The 17,942-nt window shown below is 45.4% G+C and overlaps 1 long non-coding RNA gene across 2 annotated transcripts; it reads right to left on the bottom strand.

The window, feature by feature from the left end:
• LOC121154599 lies at nt 1–16,608 on the bottom strand. Of its 2 annotated transcripts, XR_005883566.1 has the most exons (4): nt 16,580–16,608; nt 805–931; nt 580–672; nt 1–13 (listed from the first exon to the last, which is right to left on the bottom strand). It is a non-coding gene; the product is annotated as an uncharacterized LOC121154599 (long non-coding RNA). The 2 variants fall into 2 exon arrangements; XR_005883565.1 differs by lacking the exon at nt 1–13 and having other exon boundaries at nt 483–672.
• Between the last annotated feature and the right edge of the window lie 1,334 nt (nt 16,609–17,942).

Below are 17,942 nucleotides of genomic sequence, written 5' to 3'. Positions count from 1 at the left end.
TGTCTGTAGGGATCTGAAATGAGGAAAAAGAGGAACCATATCCATGAATCAATTCTAAGTATTTGCTTTCAAATGCTCAAGGAAAATCAATGTGATTTCTTGCTTTTCCAGATACAGATTTTAATATCAGTAAAATGTAGACATTCATGAGCATTAATTATTAACAGTATATCTCCTTTATTAGTGCGTTAACGTAAAGTTCAATTACTTGGAGTTGTGTATTTTAAATTGATGGGTGGCACAGGAAATCAAACTAAGGCTTGGGATATCTTACAGTGTCAATTTGTCTTATGTTGGCCACTCTGCTTCAAACACAACTCCTGAGAATGTATCTGGTGTGGTGGCACATGCTGGTTCAACTGCCTGGATCATGGAAAAGACAAATGTTTAGTTCTAGACTTATGGTTAAAAAGTGGCAAATTTTGAAAGGCATTGCTAAAATAAATCTGTACGTGGAGACTGTAGATTGCCTGTTTCCTATCAGCTGTCCCATAGGAAAAAAGTGTAAAAACATCTGAATGAATTCCAGAATGTTAGTCAACATTTATTGAGCTTCCCTGCCCCCATGTACTAACCTACCTGGTAGTGCCTGGTGTACAGATTTATCCACTGTCCATGGTGCTGATTCTTGCTCCAATTTGCAGATCACATCAGGCTTTGTTATGTAGCACCCTGGGAAAGGAAAATAACGCAGACTTTGTGAAGTCACTCTTGGTCCTACCAATCACTACGCTTTATAAATTCTACTTTCATTTGTCAAGTCTAAAGAAGCATCTTGCTTGGGCATGACAGAATTTTACTCACCCAGGGACAGTAGATTGTTATAGATCTCAAGAATCACATCCCTGTACAGAGTCCGCTGAGTATTGTCCATGATCTGCCATTCCTCCTGGGTAAAGTCCACAGCCACATCTTCAAATGACACCAACACCTATAAAGCACATGTCTCCTCAGTTCTGCATCATTAAATCAGAAAGACTGACAGTGCACTGAAGGTATATGCAATTTGCAACATTTTTTTTGATGCAGTATAGTTCATCTATACAGCATCACAGAACAAAAACACATGAAAATCTATGTCCTGTATTACTTTGCAAATCCAGCACTACAAGAAAATATCCCTTACTCTTGATTCTGTCAAAGGTTGTTTTCTGGAAAGATTCTGATATTAAGCTCAGCTGCAGGCATTGTTAGAATAAACCTACGAGTGGAAGACATCATTCTGTTTGTCCTATTACTGCCACAATACTTGTCAAATAAATTAAATGAAATAGTCATATTAACATACAGCAAACAGATGAACTCAGCGTCTGTAACACTAAGCTGAGTGTTTCTCAACTGGCATGTTGCCACATACTTCCTTTCTGTAGAATTGCTTCTTTTTGAAAAAAAATTATTTTTACTGTAAACTCAGATATATAGAGAGGAGGAGAGACAGAGAGGAAGATCCTCCATCCGATGATTCACTCCCCAAGTGACCACAATGGCCAGAGCTGCAACAATCCAACGCCATGAGCCAGGATCTTTTCCAGGTCTGCAACACAGGTGCAAGGTCTCAGGCGTTGGGATTTTGGGCTGTCCTCAACTGCCTTCCTAGGGCAGAAACTGGGAGCTGGAGGAGAAGTTGGGCTGCAAGGATTAAAACTGCTTCCCACACAGTATCCAGGCACATTCAAGGTGAGGATTCTAGGCACTAGGCCACCTCACCAAGCCCAAGATTTGCTTATTTTTAGAAGGGTGACATTGGGGCTTTTCTGCCAATTTCTTCTCAGAAGTGGGCCTTTTTTCTAGATCATTTAATTACACGAATAGGAAATGAGTGTGCTCTCTATTAAAAACCATAAATTGAGAATAGAATCTGTATCCACAGTTTCACTGGCTGTCGATTCTTCATCTGGAAGTAGAGATGCATACTGCATTGTTTCCTCACATCTGGACATGATAATCTCCATTAGAGTTACTATACATCCTTCCTAAATGAAAAGCTGCAATACAAAATCCACAAGTAGCAAAATAGAAATTTATAATGCGATGATGTTCTCAAGAGGATTTCCTAGCCCAACCGTTGTGAGCTGCTTTTAGTCCCGCTACTCCAATTGTGATGAAATCTCTCCAGAATCCACTGGCTGCTACGGTCCATCTTAGAGCCTCCATCTGCCGTGAAACTCACTGCCAACATTGGCTGGAATACTTGATCAATTTGTTCTCTCTTTTGTCCTCTGCAATGCTAACAGGTGTCCTCTGGATCATCCAGTATACTGCCTTAACCTCCATGTGCACCTGAATAGGCTGTCCACTGCTCTGAGACTGAGGAGGCCCAGCTCTGACACAAGCACTCCACGCTCAGACCACGGAAACTGTAAATCTCCATCGTTGGGGTTCTGAGTGCAGTGATTCAGTCAAGAGTGAATTGCTGAAGAACCCTCATCTGAGGCCATCCCAGACCTGATTCTTCTGTGTGCTTGTCTATATAGGATCCAGCACAGTTCATCAACCAAATCAGCCAGGCACAAGTTGGTATTTGCAATTGCTGAGCCAGGTCTGTCTCCAGTCCTACGTATTACAGAATCTCCCGGGTGTTTGTGCGCAGCCAAATCCTACCCACAACATACTCGCCCTTCACGTAAATCAGTGTGAGATAAAGTGTAGTCGGAGCAATCCACAATAACCCACACCAAGCCAGCCCCCTACACTCTGGTTCCTGTGCTTGCCAGTAGGCAAAGCTGACTGGTCCCGTCAGTCCTATGTCTCAATCCGCTCTCTGATGTGTGAATGGTCATTGAAGTCCACTTCATCACAAACACCACCACTACCAGGTCCACATTGGTGCAGTGAGTGCCAGAATGTGCTAGCCATGCTTGTGCCTGACAAAAAATTTTTCCTATGCCAGCATCTGCCAGCAGATGCTGGGGCAAATCCTGGCCCACCCACACCCACTCCGGCTTAATCATTTACAGAAACTACATTCAGCCCAGCCTTGTTTTTCCTTGAGCAAGCTCACATGTAGACCATCAGATGGCCCAGCCGGGTCTGCACCAATCTCAGCTCTCATGCTCACCAATGAGAGTAGTGGCGCATGAGGGGAATCCACACAGTCCACTCTCTGGGGCCATTCCCACCATCCCCAGGGTTTCACAAATGTTGGTTGTGTTTTTGTGTCTCAGTCTGGCATAGCCTGCCTCACCTCAGCATTTGCCAGTGCCTGCTGTAGCCTGGCCAGGCATGGCACACCCCCAATTATAGCTCATGCAATGTGTCCCGACACAGACGTTGCCCAAGCTTCTCCATTAAGATGTCTCCCAATGCCAAGTCTCATGCACACCAGAGGGTCCAGTGGCCGGCCATACTTACTCCACCTCCTGTCCCTCAGAAACGGTGGCCATTCCTGATGGGGCCTCACCCATTCCAATTCTTGTTGTTCAGTGCTACAGTTCAGCCAATCCTGGTCCTCACCCAAACACAGGTCATGCATGTCTCAGCAGGGGCAGATATAGCCTAGCCTGTTCTACACCCACCCTGTTTCTCCTGAGCACCAGTAGGTATGGAGTCTAGCCCAATCCAGCACATCCCAGACCCCGCCTACACACATGCAGAGGGATCCTGCAGCCATACTAGACCAGACTGCAGCTCCCAGCTTGACCAATAGGAGTCATACTAATGGGAATCACACTCTGACCAGGGCGTCCCATTTGCTCCACAACCAGGCCTCTTACCATCCACAGATCTTGCACATATCAGTGGTTGCTCTGACTCAGCTTGGCATAGCCCCTCATCTGTCAGCCTTTGCCTTTTGATGCTGCAGTGTGGCATGATCTAGCCAGGCATAGTCACAATTCTCGCTGGTGGGTGCTGCAACCAGGCCCTGCTCAGTCTACTTCCATCCACAACTCATGCATACCAGTAGGTGTGATGCCCTACCCTGGCATGACCTGTACTCCAGCCTGGGTTCTGCACTTGCCAGTGCCCAGAGATTTGCTTGGCCCTGCTCAGTTTACTCCCTTCAAAAACCAACTCAAGCACTTGCCAACTGATGGGGCTACCTTTCCCAGCATGCCCAATACCTAGGTCTGGAACACATGCTCACCAGTGGGAGCTATGCCCCTGTAGAGGAGTCTCCCAGGTTACCACTCTCAGCCAAAACCCACACACAGATCTCACATTGCCAGTAGGTGCTAGGTCCTTGCCCAGCATAACCTGTCCCCATCTTGGCCTTTGTGTGAGCTGGTGGATGTTGTAGCCCGGCCGGCCCTACACCCTGATTTATCACACACATGCAGGTGCTGCAGCATGGACTTGCACAGCCTATTCTCAATCCCAGTACCTGTGGGTATTGGCACGTTCCATGGTCACAACTAGTTCAGCCCATCACCACCACAACTTTGGAGCTAACTATTAAGACTTGTATTTCTGGAGGTTTGAGCCCACATTTTTTTGCAGACTCTACCCCCAGACATAGTTTTCTTGCGGGCTGGTTAGTGTTATGGGTCTGCATGATTTGTCCTGTGCCCTGTTCTGACACTCACTCAGGAACTGGGACTTAGCTCTGTCTAGTCAGGACCCCAGCAACAGCTTTCGTGTGTGGTTGCGTGGGGCCATCAGTGATGCCTTGTGCTAACAACAAGCCCATCTAAGGACTCCCGTGTGGGCTGGTCAATCAGTCTGACCCATACAGAGAGATCTTCCAATCTCTCCCATCCAAACCACAAGGTCTCACTGCCCTCACTTACCTGCAAGCACATTGGTCCTTTTGCTGGGTGTCCCTTAGGGTTCATTCCTCACTTGATGTACTCTGGCCTTATCCATGGATGTCGCTAGGCTGTAACTTATTACCCTCAACTCCCCAGAGCGCTAGCAAGCAGCCAGTGGGAGGAGCTTATCGTCCACTGGCACTCTGGCTGCCCAAGCCAAGATGGCCTTGTGAATATGTACATATTAAAATCATTTTTACTGGGCCAGGAACAATAGCCAAGTGGCTCTAGTCCTTGCTCTGCACCCTCCAGGATCCCATGTGAACCCAGACCTTTTTCCCAGCAGCTCTGCTCCTGATTCAGCTCCCTGCTTGTATCCTGGGAATCCTGCTTCTGGGAGTTCCCTCTTTGTGGTCTATGGGAGACCAGGAACAAACTCCTGGTTAGTGGCTTTGGATTGGCACAGCTGAAGCCAATGTGACTGCTTGGGGAGTGAAACATCAAGAGGAAGATCTTCCTCTCTGTCTCTCCTTTAATCTGTATACCTCATTATCCAATAAAAAGGTCCTTCCCACTTTGTTTGTTTTGCTTTTGTGTTATAGAATTTAAACTAAAGTAAAATTTAATTTCTACATATTGAACAACAGCTTATTAGAGAAACAAAATGCAGCTGCAAACAGAACTATCTTCTTACAACGGGTAACTAATATCAGCCAGTCACAGCCTGACAGTTACAGAAAATATACATATAAGGGAAATGCCACGCTGCATCTCACCTGATTTTTGTATACGTGTTGGAAGGTAACCAGTTATCTGTTATGTTTTCTTTTTGCTAGTTATTTATTCACATTTTAATATAAAAGCAGATGGAATGTAATTGATATACATAATTTTAACACATTGATTCTACTTTAGTAGCTTCCCTTTTAAGCCAGCATTTTTCAACATTTGAGTAAAATAACATGTTTTAAATTTACATTAGACCTGAGATTCTCATTTTCTCATTAAGTGATTAAAAGAAAAGTAAAATGACCATAGTTTAACAGGAAATGGGTGTAAATAAAATGAAATGAGTCAGGAAACCTTCCTGAGCTCCTGAGAGATTCCTTCACAGTGGACTTACCATGAAGGGAGAAAAATTCTTGGGCCTAGACACGTCCTGGATTGGCTCACTGCTTGGAATGGTGGCTGGGGTTAGGGCTCCAAGCATTAAGTCCAACCTGGCTCAGGTACCTCCAACAGCCACCATGCTGCTAGGAGTGCCCTCCACTCAAGCTGACTATTCCACTTATGACACAGCTCCCTGCTTATGGCCATGGAAAGCAGCAGAGAAGAGCTCAAAGCTCAGACCTGGCACTCTTGTGGGAAATCTACACAAAGTTACTAGCTCCTGGCTTCAGATCAGCTCAGCTCTGACAATTTCAGGCATTTGAGGAGTGAAAGAGCAGATTGGGGATCTCTTTCACTCTCCTTCTCATTCTTTAAAATCAGCCTTTTAGATTTAAAAAAAAAAACAATTTAAATCAAGAGGCTGGCATGGTGACATAATGAGTAAAGCCACTGCCTACACTACCAGCATCTCCTAGGGCACTGGTTCATGTCCAATTGCTCCACTTTGATCCTTGTTCCTGCCAAGGTCCTAGGAACAGCAACAAATAATGTCTCAAGTGTTTGGTCCCCTGCCACCTATGTGGGAGATCAACAAGAAGCTTCTAGCTCCTGGATCAGCTGCAGCCCTCACACCTATATGGGGAGTGAACCAATGGTTGGAAGGAACCTCTCTATCCATTGTTCCTATAACACTTCCAAGCAAATAAAGGAATGTTTATTTTAAGACATGGGTCTGGCATAATAGCCTAGTGGCTAAATCTTTGCCTTGCATCCTCTGAGATCCCATATGGGCACGGGTTCATGTCCCAGCTGTTCCACTTCCCATCTGGCTCTCTGTGTGTGCTCTGGAATGCAGAAGAGGGTGGCTCCAAGTCTTGGGACCCTTCTTCTGGGAGACCCAGAAGAACAAACTCCTGGTTTTGGATTCACTCAGCTTTGTCCGTTGCAGCTACATGGGGAGTGAACAAGCAGGTGGAGAATCTATCTCTCTGCATCACCCTTTCTGTATACTGTGTTTCCAATAAAAAAAAACTTATTAATAAATTTTTTATTTTTATTTTTGATGATGTTTACATAGTTGATCAGGGTAGGAAGATTCAAGGGTTAGGGAAAAGTAGGTCTAATCATTGTTTCCAAATTTTCTATTGCCTCTTTCTGTATAATCCTTAAAATGTATTTTGACACAGATAAACACTGCAAGATCTAAAATCAAAATATTAAAATAATTAGGTAATTTCTCTAATCACATGGGATTAAGTCAAAAATAATCTTTAAACATAAATTTAGGCTCATGTATGGATCCCACACACCAGTCACCATGTGCACATGGTGAGCTGTCCCCGGGCCTGCCTGGGCTCTGGGGGCTGCTCCCTTTGGGGTGAGTACACCGAGCAGGGAAGTCTCCATGACTGGGTAGATTCCCAATGACAGTAACTTGTGGAGAGCGGAGCTGCGCCTCAAAGATGGCGCTTGTTGACCATTGCTTCGTGGCACAAAGGTGGTAAACAAGTTTTGGGAAGTTACTGAGGATTGGGCCAGCACGCAGGGAAGCTACGTGACCTAAGTCATGATTGGTGTACTTACCACATGATGTGAGGAACTGTGTATGGATTGGTTTGTGTAATGTAAAAAGGTCTGGGTGAAAAATAGTTAATGAGAAGATTCCACCAGGTGCAAGGCTAGAGCTAGAGCTAGAGCTATCACTATCACTTCAAGGCTATTGCTAGCTAGCACTAGGCTGCTTTTGCTTTACTATAATAAATCTCACAAGTGCTGTAACTGCTTTCACTTTGCCACAATGCTTGAAGTCTTGACCAATAAATTTTTTTAAGAATCTTTACTGTATTGGGGTCTTGCTTGCAGGACAAGAGACCCCTATATTGGTGCCGTGACTCCTTGACTCGAGAGAATTTGCATCATAATAGGTAAGTAAATTTAGATAAGAAGCTGGGCAGCATTCGCCCAGGAAGAAGCTGGGATTAATACCCAGAAGCTGCAGCAGCAGAGGCCCATTTAAGCTGAGGTCTTGCTTACCTCAGGGAGCCACTAATAGCAGCGGGGACATGCACGTCAGGTTCGCCAGGTTTGCAGGTTGGCGACAATCCAGGTTCCCGGTAAAGGGACAAGTCAGGATCCTGGTAAAGGGACAAGTTAGGATCCTGGTAAAAGGACAAGTTAGGCTCCCGGTAAAGGGACAAGTCAGGCTCCCGGTAAAGGGACAAGTCAAGTTCCCAGTAAAGGGACAAGTCTAAGTCTGTAGTGCTGAGCAATATGGGGAACTTGGCTTCCTTGGCACGTATGCAGAACTTATTACAGAAACTGCTACAAAAGCATGGAACGCCGGTAAAGGTGGGGACGGTACTTTCATTTCTGCAAACAGTGCAGCAACATGCCCCTTGGTTCAAGTTTGCCTGGCCACCTGCGCCGTCTCCTGGAGGTCCTTTGTTGCCTAGTGCGCCACCTTGGCCACAATCAGGAACCCAGCAGATGGCTGAGGCTTCGCATTGTTGTGGCAGGTGGGCCTTTCGTCTGGGTATATTTACCTATGCAGCCCTCTAAAGTTTTAGCTACTTTTCCAGAATTAATGGACCAGGTAATTCTTAAAGCAGTAGAATGAGCTCACGAGCAGTAATGACTGATAATCAGATTTTTCCTGTTGCAACTGCTACATCTTCTCCTTAGCCTGCAGAATTGGCTGCTGTTGCTTTAATTTTAAAATTAGTGCCTAACTCTTTGAATATTCTCTCAGACAATCTGACTAGCCAAAAGAATGGCCTCTAAAGCAGTCTAACCAGACCCTGCGAGGCCTTGGAGTAGCTAACTAGCCACAACAAAGTGCCTCTGTTATCTCCTGGGTGGACCGTGAAGGTCACAGAGGATTTTTTCAACCTTATGTTTGTGCCATTCCCATGAGTTCTTTTTGCCTCTGCCCATACCGGAGAAAAAGTTCGGGATGTTATTTCCCATTGTCTGCAAGCCTTTGCTGCTTGGGGTGTTCCTCAATGTTATAAGACAGATAATGGACCTGCATATGCAGCCAAAGCTTTTGCCACCTTTTGTACTGAATTCGGCATAAGGCATTCCACAGGCATACCTTACAATCCTACTGGTCAAGCCGTGGTAGAGCGTGTCCATTCGGTCCTTAAAACATTTTTTTTAATAAAACAAAAAGGGGGAATAGGGGCCTCCCTATATCCCTCTAGTCCTAAGCATCAGCTGGCTTTGGTGACTTATATTTTTAATTTCTTAATTTTGGATTTGGATGGTTGCTCTGCTGCCAAATGCCACACTGTTGGCACAGGCCCCTGCAAAGATTGGGTGATGTCGAAGGATGTTTTAGCAAAACAATGGATGGGCCCCCATCCTGTCTTACGACGGACGCGAGGAGCGGTTTGTGTTTTTCCACAGGATTCAGACGGACCAGTGTGGGTGCTGGAACGTTTGAAACCAGAGCAAGATGAACCTTTAGATGTGGTGAATGCTGACCGGGTCGATATTTCTTCAGATGATAGAGGCTTGGACCCCCGGGTTCTCAATGACTAAGTCTATTAAAGCCAAGCATGTTGTCTGGAAGTGGGGATGGGTGAACTCCACCCACAGTTGAACCCAGGACAGCTTCATTTGTGCCGCAAATCAAGTCTGTTACTTTCTCCACATCAATGCCTACTGTGATCCCTCATCAACAAACTCTTGGTTGGACCACGTGCTCTATGCTAAACATCTATGCGCTAATACAAAAAGAGAATGCCCAGCAGCTGCTGATGCAAGGATATGCGGACATGTGGCGTGTTATGTTACAAATATCTGAAGATGCTTGGGTTGCTAAGACACACTCTCCTGCTAATTGTACCCCAACTTGGTGTTATGGCATGGTAGTGTGTTATGTTCCCCAAGTTATCAAAGTGTTGTGTTCCTTTCATGTGTTACCTGTATTAATTGATTCCAATTTTCTGAAGCCTCAAATTGATGGAATCCATACTGATGAACATAATGGTACTTATCAATCGCAAGATTGTGTCCCTACTGCTAGAGGTCCACTGTGTAATGGTCTTGTTCATGCTGTGGAACCTTGTTTACTTACACATGCTATCAATGTATGTCATTTTACTGTGTTTCCAGTTGCTAATTATTCAGTGCTGTATGAGATCCAATCTCAGCATGATTTAATTTGTATGGAATTGCCCTCTCCATTTGTTGGATGCATAGAGCACCTTGAGGTTCTTTTTTGGTTTGATGAAGTGTTCCTTTTATTCTGGTATTGTTACTTGTTTTTAATTGCTGCCTTTATTGTGCCTCACATAAGCAGCTTCAGCAACAACAGATCATGGCTCAAGCTGTGTTTGCTCTCCACAAGCGTGATTCTTCAGGTACCTGGCTTAATATGCTGGACCGGTAGCCAGAGACGGGTAAGTATCTGATACAGCTTTACCGACCTAAGACAGGCGCCACGCCTTTAGCCACGTGGTTAGCCCATGACGGGTAAGGAAAGTCTGGATTCGGAACACCTAAGACAGGCACGGTCCCTTATTTTAATAAAACAAAAAGGGGGAGCTGTGGAGAGCGGAGCTGCGCCTCAAAGATGGCGCTTGTTGACCATTGCTTCGTGGCACAAAGGTGGTAAACAAGTTTTGGGAAGTTACTGAGGATTGGGCCAGCACACAGGGAAGCTACGTGACCTAAGTCATGATTGGTGTGCTTACCACATGATGTGAGGAACTGTGTATGGATTGGTTTGTGTAATGTAAAAAGGTCTGGGTGAAAAATAGTTAATGAGAAGATTACACCAGGTGCAAGGCTAGAGCTAGAGCTAGAGCTATCACTATCACTTCAAGGCTATTGCTAGCTAGCACTAGGCTGCTTTTGCTTTACTATAATAAATCTTACAAGTGCTGTAACTGCTTTCACTTTGCCACAACGCTTGAAGTCTTGACCAATAAACATTTTTAAGAATCTTTACTGTATTGGGGTCTTGCTCGCGGGACGAGGGACCCCGATAGTAACTCTTCCTTTGAAAAACTTGTAATCATTTAACAATGCTGAGCACCAGTTCAGGCAAAAGCTAAGGCTCGGGGCTTGTCCAGCAGGATATCCTATTACCTGACACAATGATGGATCAGCTGACAGGTCACATTAGGCAGGGCTATGACATTAACTAGCACTCGAGAACCATATCCAGGGGTAGATTCTGTGAGGGATGTGTGAGCCAAACCCTGTGGAAATTCTAGCCCCACTGGTTAGCTCAACAGTTTGGGTGGTGATGGACTATGCTAGGTGTGACTAAGGAGCTTGCCATCAATCACAGGTAAAGGAACCCGCAACAGTCTGGACTGGTCAAGGCAGCAGCACCCAAATGTGCATCCTGAGTAGGGTGTAGGGTGGGCCAGGCTGCAACATTCACCAGCTCATACATGGCAAAATGGAAGGCCAGACTGCACCAGGGACTGGCCTAAAACCCAATGGCATGTATGAGAACTGGGTTGGGGAGGGGATCAAGTGGAGGAGCTTGGGAAACTTCCCTGGCGAGTCACAGCTCCCGCTGGTGAACATGTGGTCCAGACCTGGGTGTTGGATAAGCTGGGCAAAGTAACTCAACAGATGGCCATTGTGGGAACTGGTAATGGAGTGTGATGTACTGGGCAGGACTGAGCAAGCCTTGGCCTATAAGTGAAAATAGAAACCAGCATGGAGCACAGGTCATGCTGAGATAGGCTCTTGCACCTACTGGTCTGCGTGAGTCAGGAACACTAAGCCAGTGTCCAAGGCAGAGGCCAGGACAGGTGAGGGGCTGAGCTAAGCTGAGTCAGAGCAACCACTGGAATGTGTATGATCTATGGCTAGGAACAGGCCCGGCTGGGGAGTTAAGGGGACACCCTAGCTGGGTGGAGGTTCTCGCCAAGGGGTGCGAGAGCTGAAATCACGGCTGTGTTCTGATCAGGATACAGTTGAAGTCTCCCCTGGCACAAGTGTGGACTGGGACTGGACACACTAGGCCGGGCCAGACCCCAACACCACCTGGTGTCCTGGTCAAGGCAGCAGCAAGGTCTCTGCCAATACTGAGCCATAGTGAGCTGTGGGTATGGATGAACCATGGCTGGGCTGAAACATCCAACAACAAGAACCAGTTTGGGTTCAAGGCCAGTCAGGAAAAGCCACTGTTCCTGCTAGGACAGGAAGTGAACTGAGTAGGGCTGGCAATGGAACCCCTGGAATGCACAAAATCTGACACTCAGAGGGGTTCTGACGCAGGAGCCTGGGCAACTCCTCTGGCAGGACACAGTCCCTACAGATAAGCGCAAGAAGCATGATGGGAAACAGCCCAGAATAGGCCATGGAAAGTTTCCCACTGGCATACATTTGGCATAGTTTGGAAGCAGACCAGGCCGAATCAGTTTGCGTCATCCACTGGCAAATCCAAGCACCAGAACAGAGTGTGGGTTGAGCCAGGTTTGGAAGAGACAAAAACCAGTGCACAATACGGAATGCCAAGGTGAGATTGCCTGTACTGGATGAGACCGAAGCACCCAACCAGCACGCGTGAGAACAAGGAAGGGAGGGGGCAGAGCCGGCAGGGGGAATAAGGGAGGGTCCCCTTGCTGGACAGCTACTCCCACTGGAGAGCATGCGCTGGACTGGGGGGAAGACCCGACTAAGCAGGGCTACAACACCTGTACACCTCACGTGGACTAGATCAGGGAAAAGCCAGGCTGGGATGATTATTCCTACTGGTGCAAGAATAAATTCGAGTGGGTGAGGGTTGTTTGGGCTTAGCCGCAGCATCAGCTGGCAGAGGCTGGCACTGGGGGCTAATTCTGTCATGTCAAACCACAGAACTTTCTGGAGAGTGCATAATCTGGGAGTGGGAGAGGCCTGGGAGGGAAATAGTGGGCTCCTCCCTCTTGGGTTACCACTCCCATGGGAGGGCATGAAAACTAGGATGGGGGCTGTGAGGGCTAGACAGAGAGGAACTCAACAACATCCATGAGGGGTTGATAATTGAGCTGGTTGGAAGGAACTAAGCTTCAATACCCATCAGCATGAATGAGAGCCAAACAGAATGTGGGACAGACTGGACTAGTCTGCTACACATACAGGGAAACCAGAGTACGGGGCGGGCCTGGTGGGGGTTATTGTGGGTTGCTTTGACTAGACTGCAGCTCCCACTGGTTTATGTGAGGGCCGAGTAGGTGCTGGGCAGAACCAAGCTGGACTGCAACACTCATTGGTTCCAGTGGAAGTCAGGAGTGAAAACAGAACCAACCCAGCAATTGCAACCACCAGCTGATCAGAGCAATGGACTGTGCTGGGCCCTCCCCAATCGAAATGCTGGACCCAGAACCCTAATCAAGAAAAGATGGAAGACAGAACAAGTCAATCAACCACCTCAGCTTTTGTTGGCAGCGAAATACTGGACAAATGGAGATTCTATGAGGGACTTTGTCAATCAGTGCATTCTTCAACGACCTCATCAATCAATGCTTGGAGTGGCGAGATTGGCAGCAATTCATAAATGGTGAACTATCAAAACCACGTGAGCAAGTATTTCAGAGCATTCCCCACATCCGGGACTTGAGGTGCGTGGGAAACTGGGTGGGGCTTCTCCCTCAATATCTCCCTTTACCTCAGAAACAAGAAGGAAACCTATGGAAATAATAGTCTTGCCCGCTTCCCTATAGCCTTTGAACCTTTTTACCCTAATTAACTATGTAAAGATTGTCAAAAATACAATTAAAAAATTAATAAAAATAAATATAGGACCCAGCATGATAGCCTAGTAGCTAAAGTTCATGCCTTGCATGCACTGGGATCACATATGGCACCGGTTAGTATCCTGGATGCTCACTTCCCTTCCAGTTCCCTTCCTGTGGAACGGTAAAGCAGTAGAGGGCATCCCAATGCCTTGGGACTCTGCACCTGCATAGGAAACCTGGAAAAAGCACCTGGCTGCTGGCTTCAGATCATTTCAACCCCAGCCATTGCAGCCCATTCTGGAGTGAACCAGTGGATGGAAGATCTTTCTCTCTTGTCTCTCCTGCGCTCTCTACATCTGAATTCCAAATCAGAATAAAAAAAATACATTATAAAAATTGTGCCATAACAATAGCAATATAAGCCAATTTGCACTCATCAAAATTGTACTCGTACTTACACATTACAGCTCACTCAGTGTGAGATGGTCTTAGGAATTTCTTCACCAAAATTATTAGAGTTTGGACATCGAAATTACTAGTTACAGGACAAGCACAATTTCATTTGTATCAGTGGCAAATCAAATTAACAAATCAAAATTACAATGTAAGTATGATAGTCAACTTAAATGTTCTCATGTGGGCATGACAATAGCCTACCTGACCATGACATGAGGCATGGCTTCCAGCCGTGTGCGTAGAACAAGACCTGTGACAAGACTGGAGGTTCTAAAGGGACAGACATGTCTACTACTCAATCAATGTCATTGTGGGGTGGGAAGGAAGACAGGGAATGCCCTTCTGCAGCCCCCTTTCCTAGTCTATATGACTTGTGCTTCCTTTACAATAAATGGATAGGTTCTATCAGACTGTCCCCAGTGGTGCTTGCAGCTGAAGAACACTGACACCTCAACCCCTTGGTGGTCTTTAGGCTGGTTGGCAGGAAAAAACCCATTAGATGCAAAAGCAATAAATACTGATTCCAAAATGAAGAGACAACTACACAGACAGTTCTACAAACAAAATAACCAAAAGACGAATTAGCATAAGAGGATTCCCAGCAGGACTTATTAGGTGAATGAATGGGTAATCACTTTATACCCATTTAATGTCCCTCATTCACAAAGAGAAAATGAAATTAGGCATTACTGATCTAAGTGTTTAATGATGAAACTAATATTAGAAACGGTACTCAAGGACTGCCTATGTTGTTAACCTTCTCACAGACTTTGGAACCAGTACAGGGTTATCAGCTGGAAGAAGCAGGGAGCATGTCAGTGTTTCATGGTCTGCCTCTGTTTCCTTTCAAAGCTGCCAGTATGTGTGGACTGAACTGCAGCATGCCGGACTGAGTTTCCCATATGGGTGCAGTTCATGTCCAGGGTGTTCCACTTCTAATCCAGTTTCCTGTTTTGCCCTGAGAAAGCAACAAAGGATGGCTCAAGTCCTTGGGAACCTGTACACATGTGGGAGACCCAAGAGTCTCCTGGCATTGGATTGGCTTAACTCTTGCCATTGCAGCCAAATAGGGAGTAAAGTTACAGTGGAAATATCTCTATATCTCTCTCCCTCTTCTCTGCAACTTTGCATTTCAAATCAAAACCAAAGATAATGCAACAGGGGTCAGCCCTGTGGTTTAACAAATAAAAGTCGGGCCCGGCGCGGTGGCGCAAGTGGTTAAAGGTCCTCGCCTTGCACATCTGGGATCCCATATGGGCGCCTGTTCTAATCCCGGCAGCCCCGCTTCCCATCCAGCTCCCTGCCTGTGGCCTAGGAGGGCAGTCGAGGCCGGCCCAAAGCTTTGGGACCCTGCACCCGCGTGGGAGACCCAGAAGAGGCTCCTGGCTTCGGATCGGCATAGTATCGGCCCGTTGCGCTCACTTAGGGAGTGAATCATCGGACGAAAGATCTTCCTCTCTGTCTCTCCTCTCTGTATATCCGCCTTTCCAATGAAAAAATAATAAAAATAAATCTTTAAAAAAAAAAATAAAAGTCACTGGCACCCCACATGGACATTGCTTCATATCCTGAATGCTGCACTTCTGATAATATGCCAGGAAAGGAAGTGGAGGATGGCTCAAGCACTTGGCTTCCTGTAATCAAGTTGGAGACCTGGACAAGTCTCCTGCCCCCTAGCCAAAGTTGCTTGCCTCTGGTGATTCTGGTTATTTGAGGCGTGAACCAGCAAATGGGAGGTCTCTCTCCACCTCTCTCATTTTTAGTAGTTCTATTTTCAAATTAAAAAATCTGAAACAAAACAGAACAAGCCTCCCAGCAACAGGAAATGGCATTGTGGCATAGCAAGTTAACTACTATCTGCCTCACTGCCAATGCGGCTCTGAGTCAATGTGAATTGCAAACAGTGAAGGATGCCTCAGGCACTTGGATGGGAGACTCATGGGAGACTCAGATGGACCTCCTGGTTCTTCTGTGACATGGTCCAGCCCTGACCATTGTGACCATCAGGAGAATAAATCAGCAGAGAGCAGACATATCTGTCTGTCTCTGTCTCCTCTTTCTTCAAGTCCAACTTTATAATATACAAGGAAGTAAATAAATAGACTAAACAAATAAGTAGGATTCATTTAAATCTTTAGTACAAGAACATGTAGCATATTTCATTCTCCACAAATTTCTGTAACAGCTCATGAGTATAGTGCAGCCTCCAAGTGTTAGTAGGCATCAAACTATTTCAGCAATTCCACTAAAGCAAACCTGAAAAGTTAAGAAATAAATAACATTTTTTGTATATTGGAAACTTCTACTACTGCCAAATGCTGAGTGTTTATTTTCAGGTAGGTACTACATAGTTTTCATTACATCATGTATAGAATCAATAAACACCACTGCAAACTTGATATCCTGCAATCATGAACAAATTCTTATTTTCAATTTGAATCGTGTCATAATAATCATGTCTTGTTATGACATCAAAAAACCTGAAGAGAAAGTTTTAATCAGCTTTGACAGCTCCAATGTCTTAGTTATGACAATTTTGCCCTCTTTCCCTCTAATATGCTGTTTTCATTTTAGCTTAAAACCATCATAGAGCTCCTAAAACACAATGTAAAACAAGCTGAGAAGGAAACAACTTACTGAAGGTGTGCTTGTGTTCTCCAGCCTTGGAAGCATGTAGCCAGCTGCAGGGCTGCACCTGCAACAGAAGGTGGAGAGAGGGAGTGATGACCTGGTCTTGCCTGTTCCTAGTCTCTTTAGCAGTCCCTACTGTGCTAAGCAATGTCAGGACAGGAAGCAGACACAATGGCAGGAGAAGCAAAAGCAATCAGCTTCCCTGGGCAAGAATAGTGCTTTACCAATGATGACAAGTGCCAGGAAGGCTTCCTTGAAACAGTATCAGCAATTACAACAGTTGACAGTGATTAAACTTAAGTTACCAGTTGGTTAATGCCTTGTTATTGCATTATTCACAATAACATTACTGGGTTTGGTGTTGTAGCCTAGTGGCTAGAATCCTCACCTTCAATGCACAGGGATCGCATATGGGCACAATTTTATATCCTAGCTGCTACATTTGAATTTCAGCTCCCTGCTTGGAGCCTGGGAAAGCAGTCAAGGATGGCCCAATACCTTGTGATCCTGTACCCACATGGATGACTTGGAAGAAATGCCTGGCTTCTGGCATGGAATTGGCTCAGCTCTGGCCACTGTGGCTACTTGGAGAATGAACCAACAGATGCAAGAGCTTTCTCTCTGTATTTCCTTTCTGTAACTCTGATTTTACAAGGAAAACTATTATTATCTTAATAACAACAGTACAAATAATAATGTCACTGCCAAGCACTAACTTGTTTTTTCCACAACTATTATTCAAATCACAAATACCATAGAAAAATACCATAGTGCCACTAAAATTTATGCTACAGAAAAATACTTGGGTGGTGTTCAGTATTTCTCTGTTTTTACAGATGAGCTGCATAGACTCCATGTAAGGACTTCCATTAGAACACTTCTTGCTGTTGATACTAAAAACTGAAGAAAGCAAACACCTTTCAATCAGAGTACTTTTGTCTACACCTATATATGAAAAATGGATATAATACACATTTATTCTATACAGCTTTCTAGTAATTGTTCCATATGCAAATTCTTATGACTTGGATGGCACTTCTCAGCTCCTAAACCCTCAATCACACTTGACTTTGCCACATTATTTGCCTTAGCCCATAGGATATCCATAAATATTGACAGCAATATAGTTGACAAGTGTTTTTACTTAACTCATCAAGTAGCTACATTAAGGCAATAGCTAGAAAAAACCATCAGACTTGGAGCAGTGAATGGCATGATACAGGAGGATGGGCTGTTGCTTGGAAGAGAGCGCATCTGATACCCAAATACCTTGTTTTGGGCTATAGGCTGTGTAACATTTCTAATTCAGTATCCTGCTACTGCGCCTGGAACACAGTGAGTGGGTTCCAAGAACACCCTGGGAAGCCTA

Source organism: Ochotona curzoniae, unplaced genomic scaffold (genome assembly GCF_017591425.1).
Source record: "Ochotona curzoniae isolate NIBS_2020 unplaced genomic scaffold, NIBS_Ocur_1.0 contig_2754, whole genome shotgun sequence".
Classification (NCBI taxonomy): Eukaryota; Metazoa; Chordata; class Mammalia; order Lagomorpha; family Ochotonidae; genus Ochotona; species Ochotona curzoniae.
Note: the sequence above shows the minus strand (reverse complement) of the source record. Positions and strands in the feature narration are given on the sequence as shown.